Below are 25,423 nucleotides of genomic sequence, written 5' to 3' on the forward strand. Positions count from 1 at the left end.
TTAACATTTCCACTCAAGTTCATCTAACTCCCCAACCAATGCTGCTAACCTCTATCTTATGCTGCCTTTGCAATGATTAGCCCTTGAAGTTTGAGTTGGTGATTGCTATGAAGAGAAGCACAGTTTCTGAGCATCAGCAACAATAGATGCAGCTGTGAAAGCTGGGCAGGGTATAAAAGGACAGTCCCTGACCCCTGAGACCACCTTGAACTCATTCAAGTTAGTCCAAGCCTTTATGTACCTGCTCATTAAGGGGGGTGTTTTCCACAGAATGCAGAGCAACATCTTGCAATCTAAGCCACCGGTCTAGAGTTGCTGGTCATTCTGGGTACAGTAGGTCATTAATATTCACAGATGTTTGTCTTAAGATCTTCGCAAATTCTCAATTTGCTTATTAGCTCTTGTATAATGTAACAAGGTATAACTGGAGGTTGGGTCATGTGACCTCTTGAGCCTTGACGAGAGTTTGGTTATTATTGATAGTTACCATTAATTGGATATTTACAGTACGTCAGGCACTGTTAGGCATTTTTCAGACATTATCTCATTTAACCACAGATCAGAAAAGCCAAGAGCAAGGTCACATAGCAAGGAAGTATTGGACCCAGTGTTTGTGCAACTCCAGCAGGGTGGAGGGTTGATGCACTCTCTAAATAAGGACTCTTCCACTTCAAGACATGTAATTAAAATTCATTCCTCGAGAAAATTACATATTGCTTGCACAAGTCTCTTGTAAATGTTCAAAACCACGTCAACTGTTTCCTATATTGTAGGAATCGGTCCTATTTTAGTGCTCTGTTCCACTTTTACCTAGGTTCAAATGAATAATGAACGCAGTTGGTAACAGTTACCAGCATTGCATGTAGCACTCCCTGCCTCCACCTCGCAGCCAGACCAGGCCACCCCTGAGTACTTTATATAAACTCTAGCCCCCGCCACGAGCAGAGTTAACCCACTCTCTTAGACTCTATCCTCTCCCTTGGCTTCCCCAGTCACCCTGGAGAAAGTGTAATAAGATCAGAATTTTTTCAACTTGCTTGGCTGTTTTTAGTCCAAGATGCTAAGAACACAAAGTCCAAGGTGCTAAGAATACAAAGGTAGATAACATATGGTCTTTGACTGAGGCCCTCCTGTGGGGGAGATGTGAACAAACACAGAACCCAAGGCAAAGAGGGAACATAACAAAGAATGGACCTGGTACCACAGGGAAAAAATGAGTCCGTTTTCTGGAGAGATCCTTGATGGTGCCACAAAAGCTGATCTTGGAGAATTAGTAGAAATTTGCCTGCTAAAGGGAAAGGAGGGGTGATCCTATAATACAGGCTGCACCACAAAACAGCACTGCCTTCTTGGGCTACTGTAAGTGTTTGTTCTTTGCGGCTGCCACATATGGCAAGAGCTATGAGGTGGGGTAGGGCATAAAGGGAGTGGAAGGGGAAGTGGAAATGGTCAGTAGGGGCCAGATTACAAGAGCTCCTCCACCATGTGAAGGAGTCTGAACTTTTATCTTTTAAGACAGTGTTTCTTAAACTTTTCCTCTAAAGTACCCCCAAAACAGAACAGGCATGGAGTTGGAGAACATCCAGTCTTGAGCTCAAACTCTTTAAAAGTCTTGTCTTTAACATCATGTGATTCGGCCGGGCGTGATGGCTCACACCTGTAATCCTAGCACTCTGGGAGGCCGAGGCGGGAGGATTGCTTGAGCTCAGGAGTTTGAGACCAGCCTGAGCAAGAGTGAGACCCCCATCTCTACTAAAAATAGAAAGAAATTAGCCAAACAACTAAAAATAGAAAAAATTAGCCAGACATGGTGGTACGTGCCTGTAGTCCCAGCTACCCGGGAGGTTAAGGCAGGAGGCTTGCTTGATTGAGCCCAGGAGTTTGAGGTTGCTGTGAGCTAGGCTGACGCCACAGCACTCTAGCCTGGGCAACAGAGTGAAACTCTGTCTCAAAAAAATAAAAGTAAAATTATGTGATTCTTGCATTCTACATCATATATCTGTTTTAATATAAATAATGCATTTTTGAATCTCTAAAAATTAAAATTGGGAAAGATGTAACCTACAGCTCTTCCACCCTGTTTGCTTACATGAATCCCCCATCCCTAAGGCTTCTTCAGCAGTTTGGAGGACAGCCACGGGGGTATAAGCAGAGGAATTATGTGAAAAGATTTATCTTATAGAAAGAGCCTTCTGGCAGCGGTGTGGGTGATGAGTTAGAGGGAGAAGACACTGGAGACAGAGAGAGCAGGTGGGCTGCTCTGCAATAACCCAGGCAAGAGGTGGTGAAGATGAAGGAGATGAAGAAGGGAACAGATTTGAGAGACATATAAGAAGTGGAATTAATAGTATGAGAAACTATCCTGGGAGTTGGGGACAAGAGGTGGCTTAGGGATTGCCCCAGGTTTTTCTTAGATAGTGATACCATTAGCAGTAATAGGGAATATAGGAAGGGTAGGTTTGGGGGGAGGGTAAATACATTTAATTTAAGCACACTGAGTTTGAGGTGCCTATGGAAGTAGGGTTAGCAATGTCTAGACGGCAATTACATATGCAGGTCTGACAGCTGGGAGAACTGGTTAGGATGGAGATACGGATTCAGAAGTCATATAAATAGATGAGGTCACTCAACGAATATGTATAGACAGGGAAAAGAGGTAAAGTGAGTCGGGAACCCTGGGAATCATCAATGTTTAAGGACAGATTTAGGGAGCAAGGGAGACTGGGAAAAGAAACATCAAGAAGTCAGGTGTCGTGGATGCCTTTTTCAGCCTCTATCCATCTGCACCCAGATTTTCAAAATAAACAGCAAAATAATAAAGTAAAAAAAAAAAAAGAAAAAGAAAAAAGAAGAGTTAGGAGTATGGCAGCAAAGGCACAAGCAACTATACCAAAAGCACAGGCAACAAAAATAAAAATAGACAAACTAGACTTCATGAAAATTAAAAATTTTTCTGCATCTAATGTCAATATCAACAGAGTAAGGCAACCCATAGAACGGGAGAAATATTTGCAAATCACACATCTGATAAGGGATTAATATCCAGAATAGATAGAGAACTCTTAAAACTCAGCAACAACAAAAAAACCACCTAATTAAAAAATGGACAAGGGACTTGAATAGAGATTTCTCCAAAGAAGATACACAAATGGCCAATAAACACATGAAAAGATGCTCAACATCACTAATCATTAGAAAAATGCAAATCAAAACTATAATACATGGCCGGGCGCTGTGGCTCACGCCTGTAATCCTAGCTCTTGGGAGGCCGAGGCGGGCGGATTGCTCAAGGTCAAAACCAGCCTGAGCAAGAGCGAGACCCCGTCTCTACTATAAACAGAAAGAAATTAATTGGCCAACTGATATATATATATAAAAAAAAATTAGCCGGGCATAGTGGCGCATGCCTGTAGTCCCAGCTACTCGGGAGGCTGAGGCAGAAGGATCACTTGAGCCCAGGAGTTTGAGGTTGCTGTGAGCTAGGCTGACGCCACGGCACTCACTCTAGCCTGGACAACAAAGTGAGACTCTGTCTCAAAAAAAAAAAAAAAAAAAAACTATAATACAATGACATACCACCTCACTCCTATTAAGATAGCTATTACTTAAAAAACAGAAAATAACAAATGTTGGTGAGGGTGTGAAGAAATTGGTGGGGAAGTAAAATGGTACGGGCGCTGTGGGCAACAATATGGCAGTTTCTCAAAAAATTAAAAATAGAATATGATCTGGCAATTCTCTTTCTGGGTATATAATCCAAAGGATTTAAAATAGGGTCTGGAAGAGATTTTTGTACATCCATGTTTATAGCAGCTTTAGTCACAATAAGTAAAACATGGAAGCAACCAAAATGTCCACTGATGGATGAATGGATAAGCAAAATGTGGTATAAACATACAAAGGAATATTATTCAGCCTTAAAAATGAAGGAAATTCTTATATATGCTGCAACGTGGATGAACCTTGAAGACATTAGACTACGTGAAACAAGCCAGTTACAAAAAGACAAATACCCTGTGATTCCACTTTTATGAGGTACTTAGGGAAGTCAAAATCATAGAGACAGACAGGAGAATGGTGGTTGCCAGGGGTTAGGGGAGGAGGAAACAGGGAGTTAGTGTTTAATGAGTATGGAGTTTCAGTTTTACAAGATGAAGAAAGTTCTGGAGATGGATGGTGGTGACAGATGCACAAAATTATGAATGTATTTAATGCCACTGAATGTATACCTGAAAATTGTTAAGATGGTAAATTGTAGGTTACTTGTTTTTTACCACAGTAAAAAAATCATTGGAAAAAGTAAAGTCAGGAGGATCCATGGCTACTTGGAGAAGTGGCTGATTCCAGGGCTGGAGCAGGATACGTACAAGATGAGCCTGGAGGATCTTGTGCCAGAAAGCAAAGAAGTGCTCAAAGAATGATGGGTACAAGCTCAAAGGACACAGAAGATAGCTTGAAGTTTCTTCCACTGGCCAAATCTGTAACAAATTGGGCATGAAAACAAATAATCATAGGAAAGAATTATAACCCATTGGGGAACAAAATCCATGTCTAGCCACACTGATATAAATAAATAGGAGAATGAGCACTAGTCAAGGAATTGGCAACATATGCCCTGCTGGATTTCAGAGTCACTATGAACTATTAACTGATGTGTGCACCATCTGTTTTCCTTTTTTTGAAATTAGAATGTTCACAATTATCCAATGTCTGTGCCACTATTGTGTGTTGGGTATAGAGGAGGCAGGTAATGTGTCTCTTTATAGGTCTTCAGATCAAGAGGACTCAGGGGTTATATCCAAGGAACTGGACCTGAGGAGCCATATCCACACCAAGACTTGATCTGGATGGTGAGATCTGTCGTTAAGCTGATGCTGTTATGTAAAAGGATGCGATGAATGTATTGAGTAGGATACAAATTGTGGTTAGAGGGCAGAATGTGGCAGATTATATTTTCCAAAGATGGCTTCAGCAATATTTCCCACTTACATACTCTTATTATAGGATTTTGAAATTCCTCTCATTAAAAGATGGGATCTATGTACCCTCTCCTTGACATTGGGTAGGCTTTTGAGATTTCTTTCAACCAATAAGATACAATGGAAGTGACTCTGAAAACGGAGGCAGCTTTCCTCTTGTTTACTAGAATACTCATCCTTGAAACCTTCAACTTCCACGTAAACAGTCCAACTGCTCTGAAGCCACCATGTGGGGAGAAAGTCCAAACTAAACAACATGAAGAGAGAGTTGTCCAGCCAGCCCCTAGCTGTGTAAGTTCCAGCCACCATTTGACAGCAATCACCCTGAGCTAGACCCATCCAATTGAGCTTTTCCTGAATTCCCATCCCACAGAAATGGAGAAAATGAAATGGTTGTTATTTTAAACCACTAAATTGGAGTGATTAAGTTTGGTAGCAATAGATAATTGGCACATGGTAAAATGTCCTCTACCTCATGTGTGAAAAGGGGGTGGGATGAAAGGATCATAGTCTCTTCTCAGGATTATACAAGGCGTCTACATCACCCAATTCTACACCTCCAACCACGGAGCTGAGCTAAAACTTCAGAATAGGGACGCAAGATAAATCCAGTCTAAGATTTCCCCGTTGTCCTTCTAGCACCCAGAGACCCTGTAGATGCAGTTAGGAATAGCTTCAGTGTTCCAACTCTGTGGCTAGGAAAAAGTCTAGCCTGGATTTTTACTCTCCTAACCACTTGATTTGTTTTGAGAATTATTGTCTACAAGGAACACTTTCCTTTCTGAGAAATACTTTATTTATTTATTTATTTTGAAACAGAGTCTCACTTTGTTGCCCAGGCTAGAGTGAGTGCTGTGGCGTCAGCCTAGCTCACAGCAACCTCAAACTCCTGGGCTCAAGCAATCCTTCTGCCTCAGCCTCCCAAGTAGCTGAGACTACAGGCATGCGCCACCATGCCCGGCTAATTTTTTCTATATATATGAGTTGGCCAATTAATTTCTTTCTATTTATAGTAGAGATGGGGTCTCACTCTTGCTCAGGCTGTTTTTGAACTCCTGACCTTGAGCAATCTGCCCGCCTCGGATTGCTAGGATTACAGGTGTGAGCCACTGTGACCAGCCTGAGAAATGCTTTAAATAGGAGAGAGTACGTGCTGTGTCCCTCACTTTTCTTACTCTATTTGTAATATTCTTCCTTCTCCTTTCTCCCTGAGAAAATGGGCTCAGTCAGGGTGCTTTGACACCAATAGTCCTGGGGTGGGGTCTGTGGGAGCTAGACAGGGAGATTTGGGGGAGGATGCTAGGCAATGAATTCTTACTTTTGAATCACTCAAAGAATGCAGCATCTCTGGCATGTCAACAAGCCCAGCAGCATCCTGTGATAGTCACCAAGAGGCTTGATGAGAGCTGGGTTAGGGGATGACAGAATGGTAAGGAATGAAGGGCTTACACTGACCTTGGAGGGGATAGGAGTCATGGGGGACATTGATACCTATGAGGTACCTTAGTGGAAACATGTGGGATAGTGTAGAAGCCACCTCTATGGCTACAAGTGAGGATTCAGGCGATAGAGAATGCCAGAATCTCAATGAATAGGTGACCAGAGTTTTGGCATTAAGATGGAAGGCCAAGGGGTGAGAGAGTTATAACAGTAGAATAGTCCTTAGAGACAAAATATGTGTAAAGATAATAAGGAAAATGTTGACTGAGACTCTAAGGCAGTTAGGCCAGAGAACATGAAAAAGAAAGAAAATCTTTATTTCCACTTGATTCAATTCCATAAACATTTATAAGACTGTGCAAGATATTGAGGGAGCTGATGAAGAGGACAGAATTCCACCAGGGCACATAGTCTCACTGGGGAGACAGACATTAAAAACAAACACAATTCTGCAAGATGTGAGTAGCAAAGAAGGTATGTACAAGGTGGGTAGAGAGGCGACTGAAATTCATCCACAGGAGTCAGGGCTGAGGGAGGGAGAGCCAGAAACCAAAGTTCTCCTTCTTGGCACTATGAAATCATAGTGAGAGTGAGCACACTGGAGCCCGGGGCAGGGGGTGGAGGACCAGGACAAGCATGGAGAGGAAGAGGAGGGATCTAGAAGAATGCAGGAGATCCACAAAAGCACACCTCGAATGGGGAATTTGGGAACACGAATGGACATGTCAAAGCGGGAACTAGTTATGAGGAAGTAAATCTAAACCAGGTAGTGGGCAAGATGAAGAAAGAAGAGTTGTTTATAAATGCACTGGGAGACAGACAATAAGGTGTATTAAAAACTCAAGTGATTGTGTGCATCGATGATTTTGTTAGCTCTATTTTAGAGTAAAGGTGTAGACTTTCTGGTAGGAGACGAAAGGGAATGTTTAACACAGGTAGAGAAAATTGAATTACGGGATTAGAGAAGCAGGCTGTGATTGGAAGCCACACACTGAGAGACGAGATAAAACCCAGCCTTAGCTCTCCCATGTCGCTGAAAGAGAAGAAAAAAGTCTTCACTTTTTCCTTTGCAGTAGCAATAAAAGAATAAAAATTCGTCATCAGCTACTATGGACTCAGAGGTAAACGGTTGTTCCTTCTGTGATTAGACAGGGTGGAGGAATTGTTACCCTGTTGCTAAGGAAAAAGGAAGGGGCTGTTCCCAGTTGCTATGGTGACAAGGTAAGAGCGTTCCCTCGGTACTGCCGTATATTTATGAGGCAGTTTCGTCTCCTCGTTTCTATGGCAACCTAGAGGGACTGTTCTCGTCGCCCCCACCTCCCGCCTCAGTTGCTAAGACAAGGTGGAGGTAGGGGCTGTCCTCCGCTCGCCGCCCGGTTGCCGTGGAGACGGCGGGTGCCCTGGCCCCGCCCCGCTCGGACTGACAGCGGTGGCCGCAACGCGCCTGCGCAGTGCTCTCTTCCCCCGCAGTCTCTGTGCGTTGAAGCCGGAGACCGCGGCGGCCTCTGCTAGGACCCTCTGTCTGGGAGCCGCCGGCCGGAGCCGCAGCCGCAGCCGCAGCCGCAGCGCCCCCGCCGCCCGTCCCCTCCCCCGCCGCCTCCGCCGGAGCCGCCTCGCGCACTGTGAGTCCGGGCCGAAGCGACGGACGCCGTGGGGCTGAGTCAGCTGGAGGCCCGGGCCCGGGCTGGGGGAGGGGAACCGGGCTCCCCCGCCCCAGCCTGCCCCCCGGCACCCCCGGCCCGCAGCCGCGTCCCCCCCGCCGGCCAACTCCCCACCATCCCTCTCGCGGGGCTCCCTGCGGCCTCGCCGGCCGGGCCTCCCCAGCCACTCCCCCTCCCCTCCCTCCCTCCCTCCCGATCCACCTTGGGGGGTCCTCCCGCTGGATGTGGCGCTGCTGCACCTCTGCCCTGGACTGGTATTTTCTCCCAAACTACCTCCTGCCCGCCCTGTCCCTTCTCCCTTCTTCTTACTCCGCCGGGGCCTGACATCTCTCGGCCTCTCTGGTTTTCCCCAGTGAAGTGCCAGCAAGAGTGACAAGGGAGAGAGCGAGGGGAGACTTGGGGGAGGGGGAACATTCTGCTGGTCCAGACCTTGGGGCCTCAGGTTTCTTACTTACTCGCTCTTGCCCGGCTGGTTTGGGGAAGCAGGTCTGGACTGTTCTAACTGGCTGCTGAGAGCTTGCGGGGCTTTCAGAACAGATTTTGCTGAGAAGGGTTCAGCCCCATCACGATTAGCTACTGTTTAATGAACGCCCGCCGCCAGTGCATGGTGGCCTTCCAGTGGGCTGGGCTACCACTACTGCCCTGGCTGGTGCTGCGGAGGGGGTGTAGAGGTAGTGGACGGAGGGGAGAAAAGGTTGCGTTTGGGGAGCTCAAGTTCCCCACGGTGTGGTGTTGTGAATAAGCATTTTGTAGTACTCTCTAAATCCATTTTTTAAAAATCTCAATACAAGCTTGGTATAATGTGAGGTTTGGAAACAGGCCTGATATCCATAGGAAGTGCTCACCATATATTGAGGGGTTGTGGCAGGACTTGATATAGTATTCTTGTAAATTCCACGAGGTAACTAAGTGGGTAATAGTGAGTTTTAACATGACATGTTCGGAAAGGAGAGGAAGGAGAAAAATTGAGGTTTCTCCATGGTGTAGGTGTGAGGCCTGGACACCCTGCCTGATGCAGCTGTATGTCTTTGTAGGGGCTGTCACCTGATAGGGGTTGTAGCATGTTTGGACAATTCCCTGGATTGTGTTTGCCACCCATCTACTTGCCCGTCTTGCAATCCCTGACCTTGGAATAGAGGATGGTCTCAAACAGTTTTCTTTTTCCACCAGAAGCTGAGCTGAAGTCAGAGTTGGTGCCCACAGACAACAGCTCTTAATAAACATGTAATAAACATGCCTCAACTCGAGGGCTCCTAACTACTGTGTGTGAACCTCTTGCCAACTTCCTTTGATTCTTTTTTTTTTTTTTTTTTTTTTGGTTTCCAGATTTTAGTGTGCTTTTAGAAAATATGTGTAAATATAAGCCAGTTCTGCTGTACAGGAGGCTTCAAGTTTTTTTTACTCCAGGCTGCAAAAGGAGTAGATGGTCCACTTCTAAAAATCGTGGAGAAGGAGCCATTCATTTGGAGTTTCTGGGGTTACAAACAGTGAGAAATAACTATTTTGCCCCTTAACTTTGCTCAATCATGGCCTATTGGCAGCGGCCTCAGAGCCACTCCCCGCCCCCATGCCCATCAGATTAGTTTACAGTAGCAAAGACGGCTGTCGCCCTAGTTTTAAACATAGAGATGAAGTTCAGGAAAACTACAGCCCCCATCCAGCAGTGCAGTTTCTTCTGTTTCAAATGCCAGTCTGGGGTTTGGCGGGATGCACCTGCCTGTGGTGCAAGGGAACTGTGTGGCCTGAGAGTTACATTCCTTCTGTGTGGTCCCCTCTGTGTCACATAGCTCACCGAAATACCGGAGTAGGGCAGGAGCAGACAGCTGTGCTGGAGAGCTGCTCCTCCTGGGCTGAGTGTATTTTGGGAATCAGCGATATTACTGGGGTGGAGGGTTGTGAGTTAAGAAGCAAGAAAATGTGTCAAGGCTAGATAGATCAGGAGAGTGTGAGTAAAATGTTCCTTTCCAGTTTGCTGTGGGGTGGTACGTTTTCGGAGCATTAGAGTGGTTTTTATATGGATTAATTTGCCTTTGAAATCCATACCAGTGTTTGATGAGATAATGATGGAATGCCTTTTAAACTGCTACTATTAGGAAACAGGACTAATACTCGTCTTATACATTGCCTATCCAACTGTTGTTGAATGTCATTGTAAGGATCAGGAAGAGGGACATGATTTGAACCAAGTTAGACCTAAATCTATGTAATGGATGTTGTAGTTTTGTAGGACTATGTTTTGTTAATCCTAAACTGTACCAGCAATTTACCCACAGCTTTTAGGTAAAATAATTTAACACTACCAGATCAAAATATATGTGTTGAGTCCTGGGCGCATCCTAATTTTAGAAACATTAAAACAGTCAGGAAGTGGCAAGACGCGAAGAAGGGATTTGTGTGTCTTAGAATTGAGAAAGCATGGTATTTATAATATTCTTGTGTGATGATGCTATTCCTGACCTACCATCCTGAGAGTAGAGTGCATGCATTGTGAAGATGGGTTTCTTCAAGTCTTTCCTCCAAGCCAGCCCACTTTATGGGGTTGTGTTTGTAAGGTGATTGGTCTTAATATGGTACTCTCCAGAAACTGAGCCAAGTAGCTGACAGCAAACATCTTATGAGCTATCCCTGAATTTGGCCACGTAACATTTTTCAGAAGCTGAACAGAAAATAAAAAATTTTTAAACCAGAAAGCATCTGCCCTGATTTGCTTACAGACACATTTTTAAAGATCCTAAGGCCATGTGTCCCCCTCCTTGAGGATATTAGAACTGGAGAGGACCCTAGATGATATAGTTTAATATCTTCATTTCTAGATTTTGACATGAGACACCAAGAGTTAAGTCACTTGCCCAATGTCACCCAACTGATATAGAAAGTATGTAAAAACACTTTGTAAACTGTGTACGCTGTGCAAATGAATGTTGGTTATTAGTGGCTGAGTCAGGATTAGATTTCTAGATTTCCAGACGAGATTTACTCTACAATGCCACATTGTTTCATCCCTCATATTTAATGATCCAAGGGGTTTTAATAAAAGTGGCATATAGTCTGTAATTAGCCCTGTAGACAAGAGCTTGTTTTATCATACGAGATGTTGCAAAGTCAGGCAAAATTTAGTGTCAAACTATCTAATTAAATATTTATTCTTGTCACCTTAAAAATAATAATTTTCCTCATACATTTTGACTTCAGGAAGGTTTTTCTTTTTTCAATTTGCATCAACTAACAGCAAATGCAAAGTTGGGTATTTAAAGTCTTCTCTTGTTATCTGTGAAGCTGCCACATTCCAGAAAGCAAGGTGGAGAGGAGGAAAGGGGGCTGAGAGGAGGGGCACAGACGTTGTGCAGCTGCTGGGTTATCTCCCAGCTCTCTCCAAGCTCTCAGAATGTAACCTTTTGTAGTTCCTGTCGCCATAAGAACTTCTAAGCCCTATCCTGGGGAAAGTGAGGCAGTCTGACCTCTGGTAGCAGACAGACCTGAGTTCAAATCCCAGTCCTGCCACTTCCTGGCAGTGTGTCCTTGGGCGAGTTATGTAACCTTTGAGTGCCAATTTCCTCATAGGTAAGCCTGGAATAACAACCATTTGTTTTACAGGGTTGTTGTGAGGATTAAATGAAAGAAAGTATGTAGAGGACTTGCTTAATAAGAGATAGCAATCATTATATTTACTAACATATGAAATAACAAATAATGCTTTCAAAATTTTATCATGACTTAAGTCCATCTTGGACCCTGAATTCAGTAGCCCCCATCTCTTGGCAGCCCTCTTGGTATGTTTGACATGCACAGAGAGATTTGTCCTGTGAAGACCTGGCACAGGTATTATTTCAACTGCCAAAATAGGAGTATATGAAATGCCCCTTTTTTTCCGTGGATTCAGCTGACCTGGTTGTCTGAAAGACTAGCAGCAGGACAGGAGCTCTAGGAGAGCACAGACTTGGTGTGTTTGGGTGTGTCTTGGGGGAGGCCAGTTTGGGAAGCAATCTTAATTTGAAATAGAAAAGCTGCCGTGCTCTTGCTTATGAGTGGAGCTCACATGGCCTTCATTCACTCCTCTGCTGTTAGAGGTATAGTTTGGTGACTTTGCTCAAATCAGCTTCTGCACCCTCGAGATGCAGAGGGCAGCGGGAAGGAGCTATTCATATAAGGAGGAAAATCTCAGAGGAAAAGGAAGGTCATTTAGATGGGGGCAGCTACAGACAGGCAAGACAGAGACCACCGAGCAGTTAAAGAGCCAGGGCAAGCCATTCAGGTGGGACAGCACAAATGAATTTGAATTCCTAGATAAATTTCATGAGGGAAGAAAAATACCCATGTATAGCCATCTAAAGATTGAAAAAATAGACACAATAGTGTTTACCTCTGGGAGGTGGAATTTGGGTGTGGGAGAGGGAAAAGGAGACTCAAAGGGGAATTTTGAGTTTATATGCTTTCATATTTGACTTGCTATAAGAAGCAGGTATGCTTTTGTGATTTAATGAAGATCAAATAGCGAATTGTTCAGTAAATGCATTTTGGTTCAAAAGAAGCAAATGCTTTTATTTGGAGCTTCCAATGCATGGGACAGACAGGGTTAGACTGCTTCAAGCAGGCCAAAGCAGTTTGTACCAAAAACCAGACCCTTGAGTCAGTGTAAGACCCTCCAAAGCAGCTGCTTCCCTGGCAGCCCAAGAAACTTAGCTGACCACCTACCTCACCACCTCTTCCTAGTGCTTTCAGTCCCCTTCTCTTGACCAGCTGAAGCAATCATTACTATTATAATAAGCTAATTTAATTTTCAACTATTGATGAAAATGGCATCTGACCTTTATGAAAAATCCATGCCTCTTAATGTCAAGAGGTCTTGAAGTTTAAAGGTATCCCTGCTGAAATGCTGGCACACTCTGTTCAAGTAGCTGAGTTCTAGATCAGACCTGGCAGGTACAGCACACCTTTCACACAGTGACTTGTTAACTGCGTCTGATAGGAATCACAGATAAACTATGATAAGATCTTTGGGCTTTTGATTTTATCATAAGTTGACCAGCTGTATTTTCTAGCTGGATATCCTGTTTATTATAGAAAGATGACACACCTATCATTTAGCCATGTGCTTTGGGTTGCTTACCCAGGAGTTAGGATGAGTTATGCTGAGTAATGCACATTCCATCACCCAATCTTCCCTTTGGCTAAGAGCACAAATTTGTGTGACAATTGGCCAACGTTGGTGAGGCATCTTGTGGCCAAGGATGGTTTTTCCTCTGTGTAGAGTTGACTGACCAATATTAGCCTAAGCCCAGATCTTGTTTTCACTAGCACCATGCCGTATCACTTTTGCTAAACTGACCAGATGTTGTTACCCAACTATTTAGCATAACATCAGTATTTTAAGCTCTAGATGCTTCATTTGCCTTAAGTAAATAAGGACTTGGCCTGTCTAAAATGTTTTGACTCCATGTAAAATGATTTTTTTCTCCATAACTATTTCCTATATATAGGAGATACATACCACTTGTGTGATATGTTCAAAATAACTGAGCAAGAAGTGTGGCTTCAAATCTGCCTAGTAGTTTTGACTATATATATCAAAAGCCTTAAAAGGATACATATCCTTAGACCAAAATTGCTATTCTAGGAATAGTTAGAAAATCAAAGGTGTATATAAAAATACTTGTATAAGGATTTTTATTAATGCAACATTATTAATAATATCAAACATTGAAAACAACCAAAAGAGTAAACAACTGGGAATTGATCAGGTCACCCAGATAAAATACTGCATAGGCATTAAAAACTTATAGAAGAATATTTATTGACATCAGTACTTCTTATATAATCAGCAAAAAAAGCAGGATGCAAAATAGTATGTTAAGGATAATGCCATATTTATAAAGTATGAAAAGATACTAGAAAAGCATATGCCAAATTATGATTATCTTGAGTAATGGGATTACAAATGAATGGCTTGTTTTCTTAGTGCCTTTCAGTGTTTTCTAAGCTTTTTTACATTTATCAACTATAACTTAATTACAACATTTTTAAACTAGTAACTAATAGATTCCATGTAGTAGGGCAATCTCTGAGAAAATCACAAGATAATTAATTTTTTAATTATTATATTTAGTTTCGCTATTGTCATGATCAATGCTAAACATCTGTCAAAGGTGTTTCTTTAGATGGCTGTTTTATTTCTTCTTTGAACAAGAGTGTGCTTGAAGTATTATTGTGTAGACATGTGACTTAGAAACATGGCCTAGAGCTCCATAGTCCATCATCCAAATGAAGTAAATCTCTCAATTCAAGTAAGATGTAAAAAAAAAAATATATGAAAAGACAGTGAGTCTTAAAGTAGTCCTCTTTGCCTCTTAACTTTTGCTGCTTAAATTTATCAGGTTTTTTAGTAAGACCTTGTATGGAGCACAGGGCTCTGTTTTGGGAGGCCTTTCTTTCCACTGTGTCTTTTCACATTCTCTGGATTTCCATTTCTCCAGTGTTCTAGGGGCCTTTTTTTTTTTTTTTTTTTTTTTTTTTTTGAGTCTTTATCTCATGCTTAGGTGGTTGTATACTGGCTGAGCTATTTGTTTTAAAAATTTCTGCCCAGGCCTGCTACAGCCTCCTTCCTCCCTGTGCCCTTTGTCACATTCTGTTCAACCATCAGCTGGGAGGCCCCATTTTTTTCCCTAGGGATGGGGAAAGTTGGGTGCCACCAGATGGGCAGAAGCCCTCTGCAGGACCAAGCTAGGCCAGGTACATGGAGCTGCTGACTGTGTCGGGAGGGGCTGGTCCAGCAGCTGTCCTCTTGCCTCAGCTTTCCTATCCGCACACACACTGTGTATTGCCCCGATGGCCCAGTGGTGGAGTCTGCCCAACTCTGAGCACTGGTATGTGTCTGGCTTCCTCCTGGGGATCTGGGACTTAGAGTTGAGGGACATATGGCCTGTCGCACAGCTTGGCCTGTGCTGCGATAAATGTTTGCTAAGCAGGATCTGCCTCTTCTTCCAAATGGTTCTGACTACCCAAACACTTGTCCCAGATGGGGTGGAGGCCTTTCCTGCTGCCTAGAATTATTAGTGAACAAGTCTTTGGGTATGGCTGGCTGGAGGAGCTCCACCACTTGGAGAGAGTGACTTTCAGAGAAGGAGTCATCTCATCTTTTTTTTGAGACAAGTCTCACTCTGTCACCCAGGCTAGAGTACAGTGGTGTCACCATAGTTCACTGCAACTTCAGACTCCTGGGCTCAAACAATCCTCCTGCCTCAGCCTCCCGAGTAGCTTGGACTACGCGCATGTGCCACCACACCCGCCTAATTTTTATATTTTTTGTAGAGACAGGGTCTTGCTCTTGTTCAAGGTGGTCTTGAACTCCTGGCCTCAAGCAATCCTCCCGCCAGGGAGTGCCAGGATTATAGGCGTGAACTACCACACCAGGCCAGTCATCTAGAAGGCATTGTTGTCCTGGTCACCTTGTAATGTAAGTGGTATTTACTGACTGGTAAGAAATGAAATCTTAGCTGCTTTTTAGTCAGTAAGACTATAGTTGGGACTAATATGTGTGTTGCCATGTGAAAGGGGCAGGTCTTGGACCACTAGATGAAATTAAATATCCCTTCCCACGTGAGGAGTGTTTGACTGAAGGCTTATCTGCAGTGGTGTAATATGTTCTGTGTGGCCAGACTTTTCTGCAGACTCTTGGCAGCTAGCCACCCCACACCCCTCCCTCCTTGCAGGTTATTGCCACTTATCAAGGACGCTGATTTGTTCTTTGATTTGTTCTGATTTTAGATGGGTAGAGTTCATAGCTGAAAGCTCCCTGTTTTGGCATCCTATTAACACTCTTAAGTGACAGGACCACGGCTAAGTACAGAGATGTGTTATGCCAGCCCCAAATTAGCAGGGTGCAGTGTCTTGAGACAACTTGATAAGATTTATATTCCCCAGAAAGTATAGTTTCCAGGTTTATGGATTACTCTTATAAATGTGCATATTGTCTTCACAAGGCCTTATTCTAAGCATGCTCTCAACAAGTATTCACCAAGTCCTTTCTTTGTTTTGTGTATTATTAGTCACTATGGGATATGAAAGAAATGAGACTCAACCCTTGTCCAAGAGGAGAGTGTAGTCTGGTGTGGAAGATAAGGTGGATGTGTGGAATATTAGTGTATATGACAATATTGCATGTCAGTAACACATCTTTAGCGCTTTATGGTATAAGGCATCGTATGTCAGACATACGTAGGAACTCAACTAACATTCTGGTGGAAGAATTGGACATAGAATTATATGTTACTATGTCATAAGGGGATGGAAACCCCATCAGTGATGGGAAAGGGTGCTTTGGCAGCCCAGGAGGAAGAGTCACCCGGACTGTGAGAGCCAGCAAGACTTCAGATAGCGAGACATACTGTAACTGGGTGTGCAGAATGACACGGGAGCTCGGCAGAGGACAGCTGAGTAAAAGAGTCGGCTGGAGAAATTAAAAGAACAATGTATTGGGTGCCGCTGGCACTACAGAGTCTGAATTCCAAAGGGATTCTGAGAGGAAAAGAACCATTGTGAACTGGAATAATTGGAAAAGATGTCACGAAGTAAGCAGAACCTGCCCTTGAAGACCAGCAGGGTGTGAAGAGACAGAACTCCAGAGAGGCTTTCCGCTAGGCAATGTGCAGTCGCCAGCAAGGAATGGGCATGGTGCAAGTGTGGCGAGGATGTGATCACAGCACCCTGACCAGATCAAGGGTGCACGCTGGTTTTGAGTTTTGGAGAGTATTGGTGACATTAACCAAAAATTAGGAAGTTTGAAGAGACGGTTTGGGGCTAAGTTTAGTGTTAGACATGGAGAGCTAGAAACAATGTGACAATGGGGTGTGGCAGTGGGAATATCCAAGTGGAGTGACCACATGGAACCAGAGCTGGGGTGAGCTGGGAATGGAGCTGTACACGTGGGCGACAGTGATGCAGAGGAGGGCCGGCTTCCCTGCAAGGGGTTCTCTCTAGAGGTTTTAAGTGCAGAGTGTAAAGATCAGAGCCCAAAATGATAAGCTTTGATAATTGTCCGTAGTTTGGAAAAAAGTGATGCGATGTGGTGAAATTTAGGATGGTTCAGTGACAACGGAAGAAAAAACATCAAGAAGAGAGCTTCAGTGCTGCTGCTTTAACTATACATAAGGATTTAACTAGAAAAATGTCATGATGATTGCTCAGGATGTCAGTTCAGTAAAACATAGGAGATGGAAGCCAGATTGAATAGGATTAAAGGGGAAATTGGTAGAGAAAAATAGAGATAATGGATGGTCACCAGAGAATGACAACAGGGAAGGGAAGAAAAGAAGTAACCAAAAGAAACAGTAGGATCACACCTGTAATCCTAGCAATTTGGGAGGCCGAGGTAGGAGGATCGCTTGAGGCCAGGGGTTTGAGACAAGCCTGGGCATCATAGCAAGATCCCCATCTCCACAAAAAATAAAAAATTAGCCAGGCACAGTGGCTCATGCCTGTAGTTCCAGCTACTCAGTACTCAGGAGGCTGAGGCAGGAAGATTGCCTGAGCCCAGGAATTTGAGACTGCAGTGAGCTATGATCATGCCACTGTACTCCAGCTTAGGAGACAGAGTGAGACCCTGTCTCTAAAAAAATAAAATAAAATAAACAGCAGTAGGATCAAATTTTTATTGTCATAAAATTATTCTATTCTTTAGCAACAAACATAAAATTGTAGTAAGTGTTCTTAAAATATACTTTATATATTAAAATATGCTTCACCTGCAGATTTCTCTATATCCATATAATCCATATATTTGCAACTTCAATTATTTCATTCTTTCTGTTGTATCCCATCATATTGATACCAAATATGCTTAACTCTTAATGTGTTATTGGGCAATTAGGGTATTTCCAACATTTTGCAAGTGTAAATGTCTTTGTTCTGAACATTACTATAAAAGTGGCATTTTTTTCTTTGGTAGATTATTTCTTCAGGGTAAATTCCATAAAGTGGAATTACAGAGGCAAAGGGCACCGTGTTTTTTTTAAAACAGATTTTTTATACATTGTTCTCCATGGTGATCCAACCAACTTGCAATTAGAATAAGAGTTTGGTATTGACTTAGAATAATTTTTTTTATTAGAAAGAGGTCTGAGCATGTTTAATGGCAGAAGCGAAAAGGAGTTATTTAAAGAAAATAGTCCAGGTACATGAGAGAAAGGGAGCAAAAAGGAATAATCTTTAGGATACCAGGTAAGGGTACTTTGAGGAGGAAAGCGTATGGCTCTTTATACCCCTGACTTGTAGGATGAAGTCCAGGGGGGATGGCTGAGGTTCCTGCTAAGGAAGGACCTTCATTTCTTCAGTAAAATAGAGCCAAGGCCACTTGCTGAGGTGGGGGTGGAGATGGCCGTGGGGGATTGAGGTCTTGAAGGTCTGAATTAACCACAGTGAGGAATGAGTCTGTGCATAGGAGAGATGAATGAAAGTCTTGTTCTGCAGGGTGAGGGTTGGGTTGGACCCATGAATTCATAATGGGCTAAGTCTTTAAAGTCCTCTGGCCTGGAGAAGCAGCAGGGGTGGGCACCAAGACTGGGGCGTTGCTTGGCATGTTCAGGACAAGGTTTCTGAGGAGGCAGAATTTAAGATGGCAGTGAAGCAGCTGGCCCTGAGGCCAGAGGTGGAGGGCAGGGCCGCAGATCTAAGCCGGGTGCCGGATGCTGGTAGTCAGCGAGAGTGAGGCAGCAGAGGAATTACAGGCTCCAGTGAGAACAGAAAACAGGTTTGGAATGTGAGGGATGAGCAGTAAGGTTGTTGACAGGGGAAGAATTTAATTTTAATTTTAAAATTTGGCAGAGGCTGGTTTGACTTTTAATTGTTTACTCAAATGTTTGGATGTTTTTTATGTGGGCACGTGTGGCCAGTAACATTTTTTAAATGAATATTTAAAAATCTCAAGAGTAGGGCTGTGCCTTCAGGATGCAGCTGGGTTGCTTTGAGATGTGTGAGGGAGAAGAGAAGATGCAGGAGATCATGGAGTGCCGCTTGTAGCTCCTGTGGCCTCAGCTTGTCACTGTCGAGTGGTGTCCAACCACCAGCCCTTATCTACCCATGCTTCAGTAGTGTTTCAAACCTGAGGAGCCAACCGTCCCTGGGCTAGTCCCTTGGCCTCTTAGGCAGTCAGTTCTTAGACATGCTGTTGTGTGGGTTGGGCCTTCTCCAACTCTCTGACCGGATGCTCCACTGAGCCATGCCTCTCTGGCCTCTGGGAGTGGAGGTTCTTACTCCAGAGAGACAACCCCTTGCAAGGAATGCAGTTTTGTGAGTGGAGTGTGGGTTCCACCCCTCACCTATCCTCTCTGCTAGGTGCTTTGTGCTGTGTAAAAACTGTGCAACTGTATATAGCAGCCCTGTTTCTCTCTTGCCTGTTATGAAACTTGGCCAGAGGCCCTTGTCTCCTCTGACCCCTCTCCTTCTCGTGTCCTCCTAGATCATCCACTTTGACCTTGACCCTGTCTGACCCCTTTGGTTGTGGCCTTTATTTCACCCACTGGAGTCACATTACCTTCATGTTGCACAACTGAAGCCATTTATACAGCTAACCATGCAAAGCCATCACAGGGGCTGATAGTGAGGGGCTGAACAAGGGGGAAATATGAAAGTCAGGCATGGGAATTGGATTGAGGAAATGAAAAGGCTGGGGCTGCATTCCTTCCAGGGCCTTAAATTGAGTCTAAACCTTGCCTGGACATTTTGTAAATGCTGTTTCGTTAAAGCCAGGACCTAGGCAGAAGTATGGCTCCCTGCCAGTCCCTACCAGGAAGGAACAAACAGCTTGCAGTGCAGGCCTCAAGCCAGGTAGGATAGGAGCTAAAGTGCATTGTGTCGCATGTGAATTAAATGGGTTCTTTGTTAACATAGCCTTCTGCCACTGTTCTTTTCTTTTTTGTCCTTGTCGGCCTAGGTGAAAATACTTAGCCCTTGGCCCATAATTAGGTAAAATGAAGAGGAAGACTACAACTGATGGCTGCAGTGCAGTAAGAAATCTTGAACTTGGAGCTAGGGGACCTGGGCTTGGAGTTATGGGACCTTGCCCAAATCATATCTCCTCCTCAATCCCTGTTTCTTTGGATATGCTGCTCCCTCTGCCTGGAACATTTTTTCCTGGTCTTTTTAGCTTACTCTCATAAACCTTGTATGTCTTGGTCTTAATGTCACTCCCTCAGGGAAGCATTTCATGACTTCCATCCCAACTCCATGTTAGGTAAGGGTCCCGTGACAGGGTTTTACAAATTGTGGATCACAACCACTCATTGTGGATCACAACTGTTAATGGGCTGTGAGATCAATTTATTGGGCTGTAATCAGCATTTTGAAAATGATTAGACCAAAAAATATCAGAGTGTAAGAATTGTTTAATGAAACTTTTGTTTTATTATATATATATCTTTCTCTGTGTGTATATATATATGTATAATGTAAAATATATTTTTTATTGAAATATTGAGAGCCACTGCTTTAAATGTACTCTATCCCTATATTTTTCCTCTGTAGCACTTAATGTGCTATAGCAGCAACTTATAATTATGTAGTTCTTTGTATGATTATTTTATTACTGTTTATCCATTCACTAGATAACAAGCTCCACAAGGCATGGACCATGTAAAACCTAGCAGTAGGTAGGGTTCAAAAATTAACTGCTGAGTGAATGGATTTCTGAGGTATGTTTTGTTGCTGTTGGTCCATAGTTCTGTGCAATGGTTCCTAGAAGTGAGTGGATAGTGACTGCAATAATAAATTAAAAAGCTCTCACATTTGTCCCTAATGGATAAGAGTACCAGCAAAAACAATGTTTTGACTACTCAATCTCTGGATTGGGAGTGGCACTGGAAACTAAGAAGGCCCAAACCAGCTCCTGTCAGAGGGAAATGAAAAGAAACAAGAGGAAGACACCACCACCACTATCTTTTCCAATAAGCCCTCACTTGGGCAGAGTTAACTTTCCAGTAAAGGCCAGGCATGATAGCTCACGCCTGTAATCCTAGCACTCAAGGAGGCCAAGGCGGGAGGATCCCTTGAGGTCAGGTGTTCAAGACCAGCCTCAGCAAGAGCGAGACCCTGTCTCTACTAAAAATAGAAAGAAATTAGTCAGGCAACTAGAAAAGAAAAAATTAGTAGGGCATGGTGGCACGGACCTGTAGTCCCAGCTACACAGGAGGCTGGGGCAGGAGGATCACTTGAGCCTAGGAGTTTGAGGTTGCTGTGAGCTAGGCTGACACCACGGCACTCTAGCCTGGGCAACAGAGCAAGACTCTGTCTCAAATTAATTAATTAAATTTAAAAATCTTTCCAGTAAGACAGAGCCAGAAACATTCAGAGACTGAACGTACCATATAATCTGTGCCTACATAAAGAAAAGATCAACATGTTTAGTGTAAGATCGATTGCCTACTCTCCTACTCTCCTACGTATGGATGACTAGGCACCCAGATCCCAGAGCCCACAGGGTTCCAAGTGTAGGCTCCAGAACTGCTTTTCTACCTGTGGTACCCCTCCAACCCCCTGCCCACCAGCTCCTCCCAAGAATTGGTTTTCTTCCTCAGGTATCTCTGAACCCAGCCAGGCTAACAGCAGGTAGAATTAGCCCCCTGTGCTTTCCCAGATGTATTAATAACAAGCCTCTGATTGCAGTTCAAGTGACTTCTCATGGCCTGGAAGTCTCGATTTGCAAGACCCAGCAAGGTACTGCTCTGGCCCAGACCTGTGATAATGCAGACCCTGTCAGGAGTACCTAAGAAGATCCAATTTGTGTCTTTATCTTTAAAATTCATCATTTGAACTCAGATGGTTCTGCCAGCATCTAGTTGTTCTGTAGAAATCATGCTGCTTGCTGCCTAGAGCAGATGACTTCTTTGGGAGGGACTAGAGAGTAACTAGTTGCTTTAGAGCTCCCAGAACTGTTAACTGAAACATCTTAATTTCTACATTCCTTTCAGCTTGGTTTTCTGGAATTGACAGCCTCTTCTAATTCTAAGGCTGCCTGTCAGCTTCCTTAAGCTTTCCAAGACACCTAAGCCACAGTGAGTTGTTGAAGGCAGGAGGCACGCCACGAGAAACAACTGAGATGCCTTTGACTACAGGTTGTCCCGAACAGCACTGCCTCCCACTTCTGGTCCCTTCCCTATATTGGGGACTTGGGGTTTGGAAAGGCAGTCCTCAAATGACTCCCAGGTCCGCAGTTATTCCTCTGAAAAACACTGTTGAGAATTTGTGTATCACTTGTCTACTCTCACCCTAAGAATGTTTGCATGCATGCGTTAGCTTTCCCATGAATTTAAATGTATTGGGAACCCAGTGATAATGCAGACCCTGTCAGCAGTACTTAAGAAGATCAAATTTGTGTCTTTATCTTTAAAATTCATCATTTGAACTCAGATGGTTCTCAAAATGGCTTTATTCTCAAAATGGCTATAACATTGCCCATATTTTCAGAGAAACTTCTAAGATCATTGTGTGTTTAATGCCTTTGGTGTAATCATCAAAAATCCCCATTTTGGATGACAAGTATAATTCAAAATTGCCTTTAAAATTAAATGGTTTATCATTAAAACATTACAGAAATGCATAGGTCAGAAAGTAGAAGTCCGCTATAACCCTATCCCCCAAAAAGTATCACTGCCACTGTTTTTTTGAATACTCCAACTTTTTTCTACACACATACTAACATTTTTAAAAACATGGAATCTTAGTATTTTTCATTTATAGAAAAATTGGAAAAGATAGAAAAGAGTAAATGAGAAAAGTAAAACCACTTGTAATTCTACCACTCAGACAATATTGGCACCAAGAGGTGGCTTAGGTGGGCTAGCACTGCCCCCTCTCCAATATTGGCACCAAGAGGTGGCTTAGGTGGGCTAGCACTGCCCCCTCTCCAGAATCTGCCCCAAGTAAACATACAATCCAAATACAAATGTTTGCTCATTCTGCAAAAGCCAGCTCAAGACTTTTATCTATCTCCCTCTTCCCACCAGATTACCAACCCTAAGTAAGCCCTTCTACACGGAAAATCTGTTGGTACCATTGCTGTTTACTGGAGTGAACAAATTGCTACATTTTCTTCCAGTCTTATATATCTTTTAACTAAGTTAGAATGTTATCCATTTATAGTTTGTCCAGCAGTCTTTTCAAGTCCCAGTGCAAGATACAATATAGACAGCACTTCCCATTGCCCCAGATAACGTTGGTTTTGGTTTTGTCCCTAGTAGCACTATTGCCAAGACACTGAAGTAACATGTCAGCGAACTGTTTCAAACTCGCCCCTGGGAGATGCTTTCACCGTGCCAGTGGAGAAGCTGAAACATAGAGGAGATGGTAGGGAGATGGGGTATGAATGTGAGCAAGGCAAGGTGAAGTTCTTTTATGTGAGGTGATGGCAGCAGGGGTCTTCTGCAGCACTTACCTTGGTGTAGCCCAGTAAAGGGCATTCTGTACAGCCATCAGTCAGAGAGCTGGTGCCTATAGAGACACTGGAGAGGGTCCAAAGGATGAGTCACAAGAAGTATACATGGTATGGGAATTAGAAGTAATGGGGCAAGTTCGTTTTAATGGAAGAGTTATAGGGCCTGTGGGAGATGTCAGGGAAGATGGAAGTGTTTCGTGTGGAGTGTTGGTGAGAAGGGAGGATGGGAAGCTGAAGAGCCACTGTCTGAAACACTTTTCCATCTAGAGATAACTCGGGAGGGAGCAACACAGTAACAGTTGCTCTTGAAGTCAGATGGAATTACTCGAAAAAGTTTGTATCTACATCAAAATTATCAAAAGCAGAGTTCCCATTCTGGCCCTGCCATCTCTCTAGCTCTAGAAAAGAATGATTGCTTCCTCAGAGGTAAATTGAAGAGGATGAGAAAGCATTAATTACTTATGTTTATTTTCATATTTACACATGAAAGGCATGCTGACTTCAAACAGGTAGAGTTGGGACTGGGGAAGAGAATTAATTCTCAATGTTAAAATTATCTGCTAGAAAACACTCATGCCTCTTTTGAAAAAGTTTCTCATGGTTGAATATAAAGTTGGAGAATTTCAAAAAATAAATTTAACAGCCAATAAAGAGATCAGATAAGAGTCTCTTAGCACAGAAATATTTGTGTTCCTAACCACTCAAATGCATTTCTAGGACAAGGCATTAGACAAAGGTGTCAGAAAGCAGCCACCTCCTACATGCTTGTGAAACACTATGAGAAATTATGGTGAGTGCTTCAGAACCTTGCCAGATAGTTAATGGCTTATTTCTGCTTCAGCTCCTCTTTTTATAACAGGTCTGAGACTCCAATTAGTGAATTTCACTTTAAAAAGAAGCTTACTGGATACTTGTTCTAATTTAGAGCATGAAATTCAAGGTAGGGGGCACAGAAAGAACCCATCCTCCTGGGGTCACCTCTCTAAACACTACCAATAGCACCCCATAGGCAGGTAGGCCTGCTGGAGGCAGGTTTTAACCACCAGGGCCATTGTGACATGGCATGTCTCTTGGCCCACTGGTCTGAGCAGCCGCAGGGATGTGATACCAGTATCTTCCATGAGACAAGCATCCTGACTTGGTGGAAGGGGAGGTTCCTCCTTGACAGTTTTTAAATATAAGAACATTCTAGTGTCTGGGCATTTCTGTGATGGTTTGAGGTAATATCTGTCCTAGTCTCAAGCTTGTTTTTTTAATTTGCATATCAGATCATCAAGAAGAACACTACGTACATTTAGCTGCTTTTTAAAATGTTGGCAAAAGAAACCAATTAGCTAAGTGGTCATTAATAGCTGTGACCCGTTGCTGAAATTTTTTTCAGCATAATCTTACATTTGTTTCCCAAGTTGCTTTATCCCATCACAACATTCTGGAATCCAACCAGAAATAAGACTGAAGCTTCCGGAGATGAGGGAAAACAGCAGTGTGAAAAAATCATGCTTTGCCATGACTCAGCTTAATACTGGTCAGGCCACTGCCTGATTAACAGTGACAGGAGCAGCGTTGGTGAATGGGAAATTTCTGTATGTGTTTTCTAGAGCAGGGCTGCTCGAGTGTGGTCACACTACTGACTCACCAAGAAAGCCTGTGAAAAATGCAGACACCTAAGCCCCAGCCCACATCTGTCCCTCTCTGGGGGTGGGGCCAGGAATCTGCATTAGTAATAGGCCAGTCAGGTGACTCATATGCACCCTAAATTCTGAGAACCTCTGCTCTCCAGAGGTTTTCCTTCTTGAAGTAAATGGGGGTGGATCTTGGCTTGAGGGGCTTCACCCAAAGCCAAAAGTGACCCTTGCCACTCCTTGACAGAAAGTGCCATTCCTTGGCACTCTATTTGTATCCCCTTGGACCTAGGAAAGAGTTGT

The 25,423-nt window shown here is 43.5% G+C and overlaps 1 protein-coding gene and 1 long non-coding RNA gene across 4 annotated transcripts in view; one reads left to right on the forward strand and one right to left on the reverse strand.

The window, feature by feature from the left end:
• The window catches only part of LOC105884385 (uncharacterized), a 174,527-nt gene that overhangs the window by 15,719 nt on the left and 133,385 nt on the right, over positions 1 to 25,423 (reverse strand). The window lies entirely within an intron of this gene.
• Positions 7,869 to 25,423, forward strand: part of MAPRE3 (microtubule associated protein RP/EB family member 3) — a 52,328-nt gene continuing 34,773 nt past the window's right edge. For 2 of the 3 annotated variants that reach the window (XM_012788199.3, XM_012788203.3), the window contains exon 1: positions 7,869 to 8,041. The gene's annotated coding sequence lies outside the window, so the exon portion shown is untranslated. Of the gene's footprint in view, positions 8,042 to 8,541; positions 10,026 to 25,423 lie in introns of those variants that run through there. The other variant, XM_012788201.3, reaches the window with a different exon arrangement.

The sequence above is a fragment of the Microcebus murinus genome, chromosome 3 (genome assembly GCF_040939455.1).
Source record: "Microcebus murinus isolate Inina chromosome 3, M.murinus_Inina_mat1.0, whole genome shotgun sequence".
Classification (NCBI taxonomy): domain Eukaryota; kingdom Metazoa; phylum Chordata; class Mammalia; order Primates; family Cheirogaleidae; genus Microcebus; species Microcebus murinus.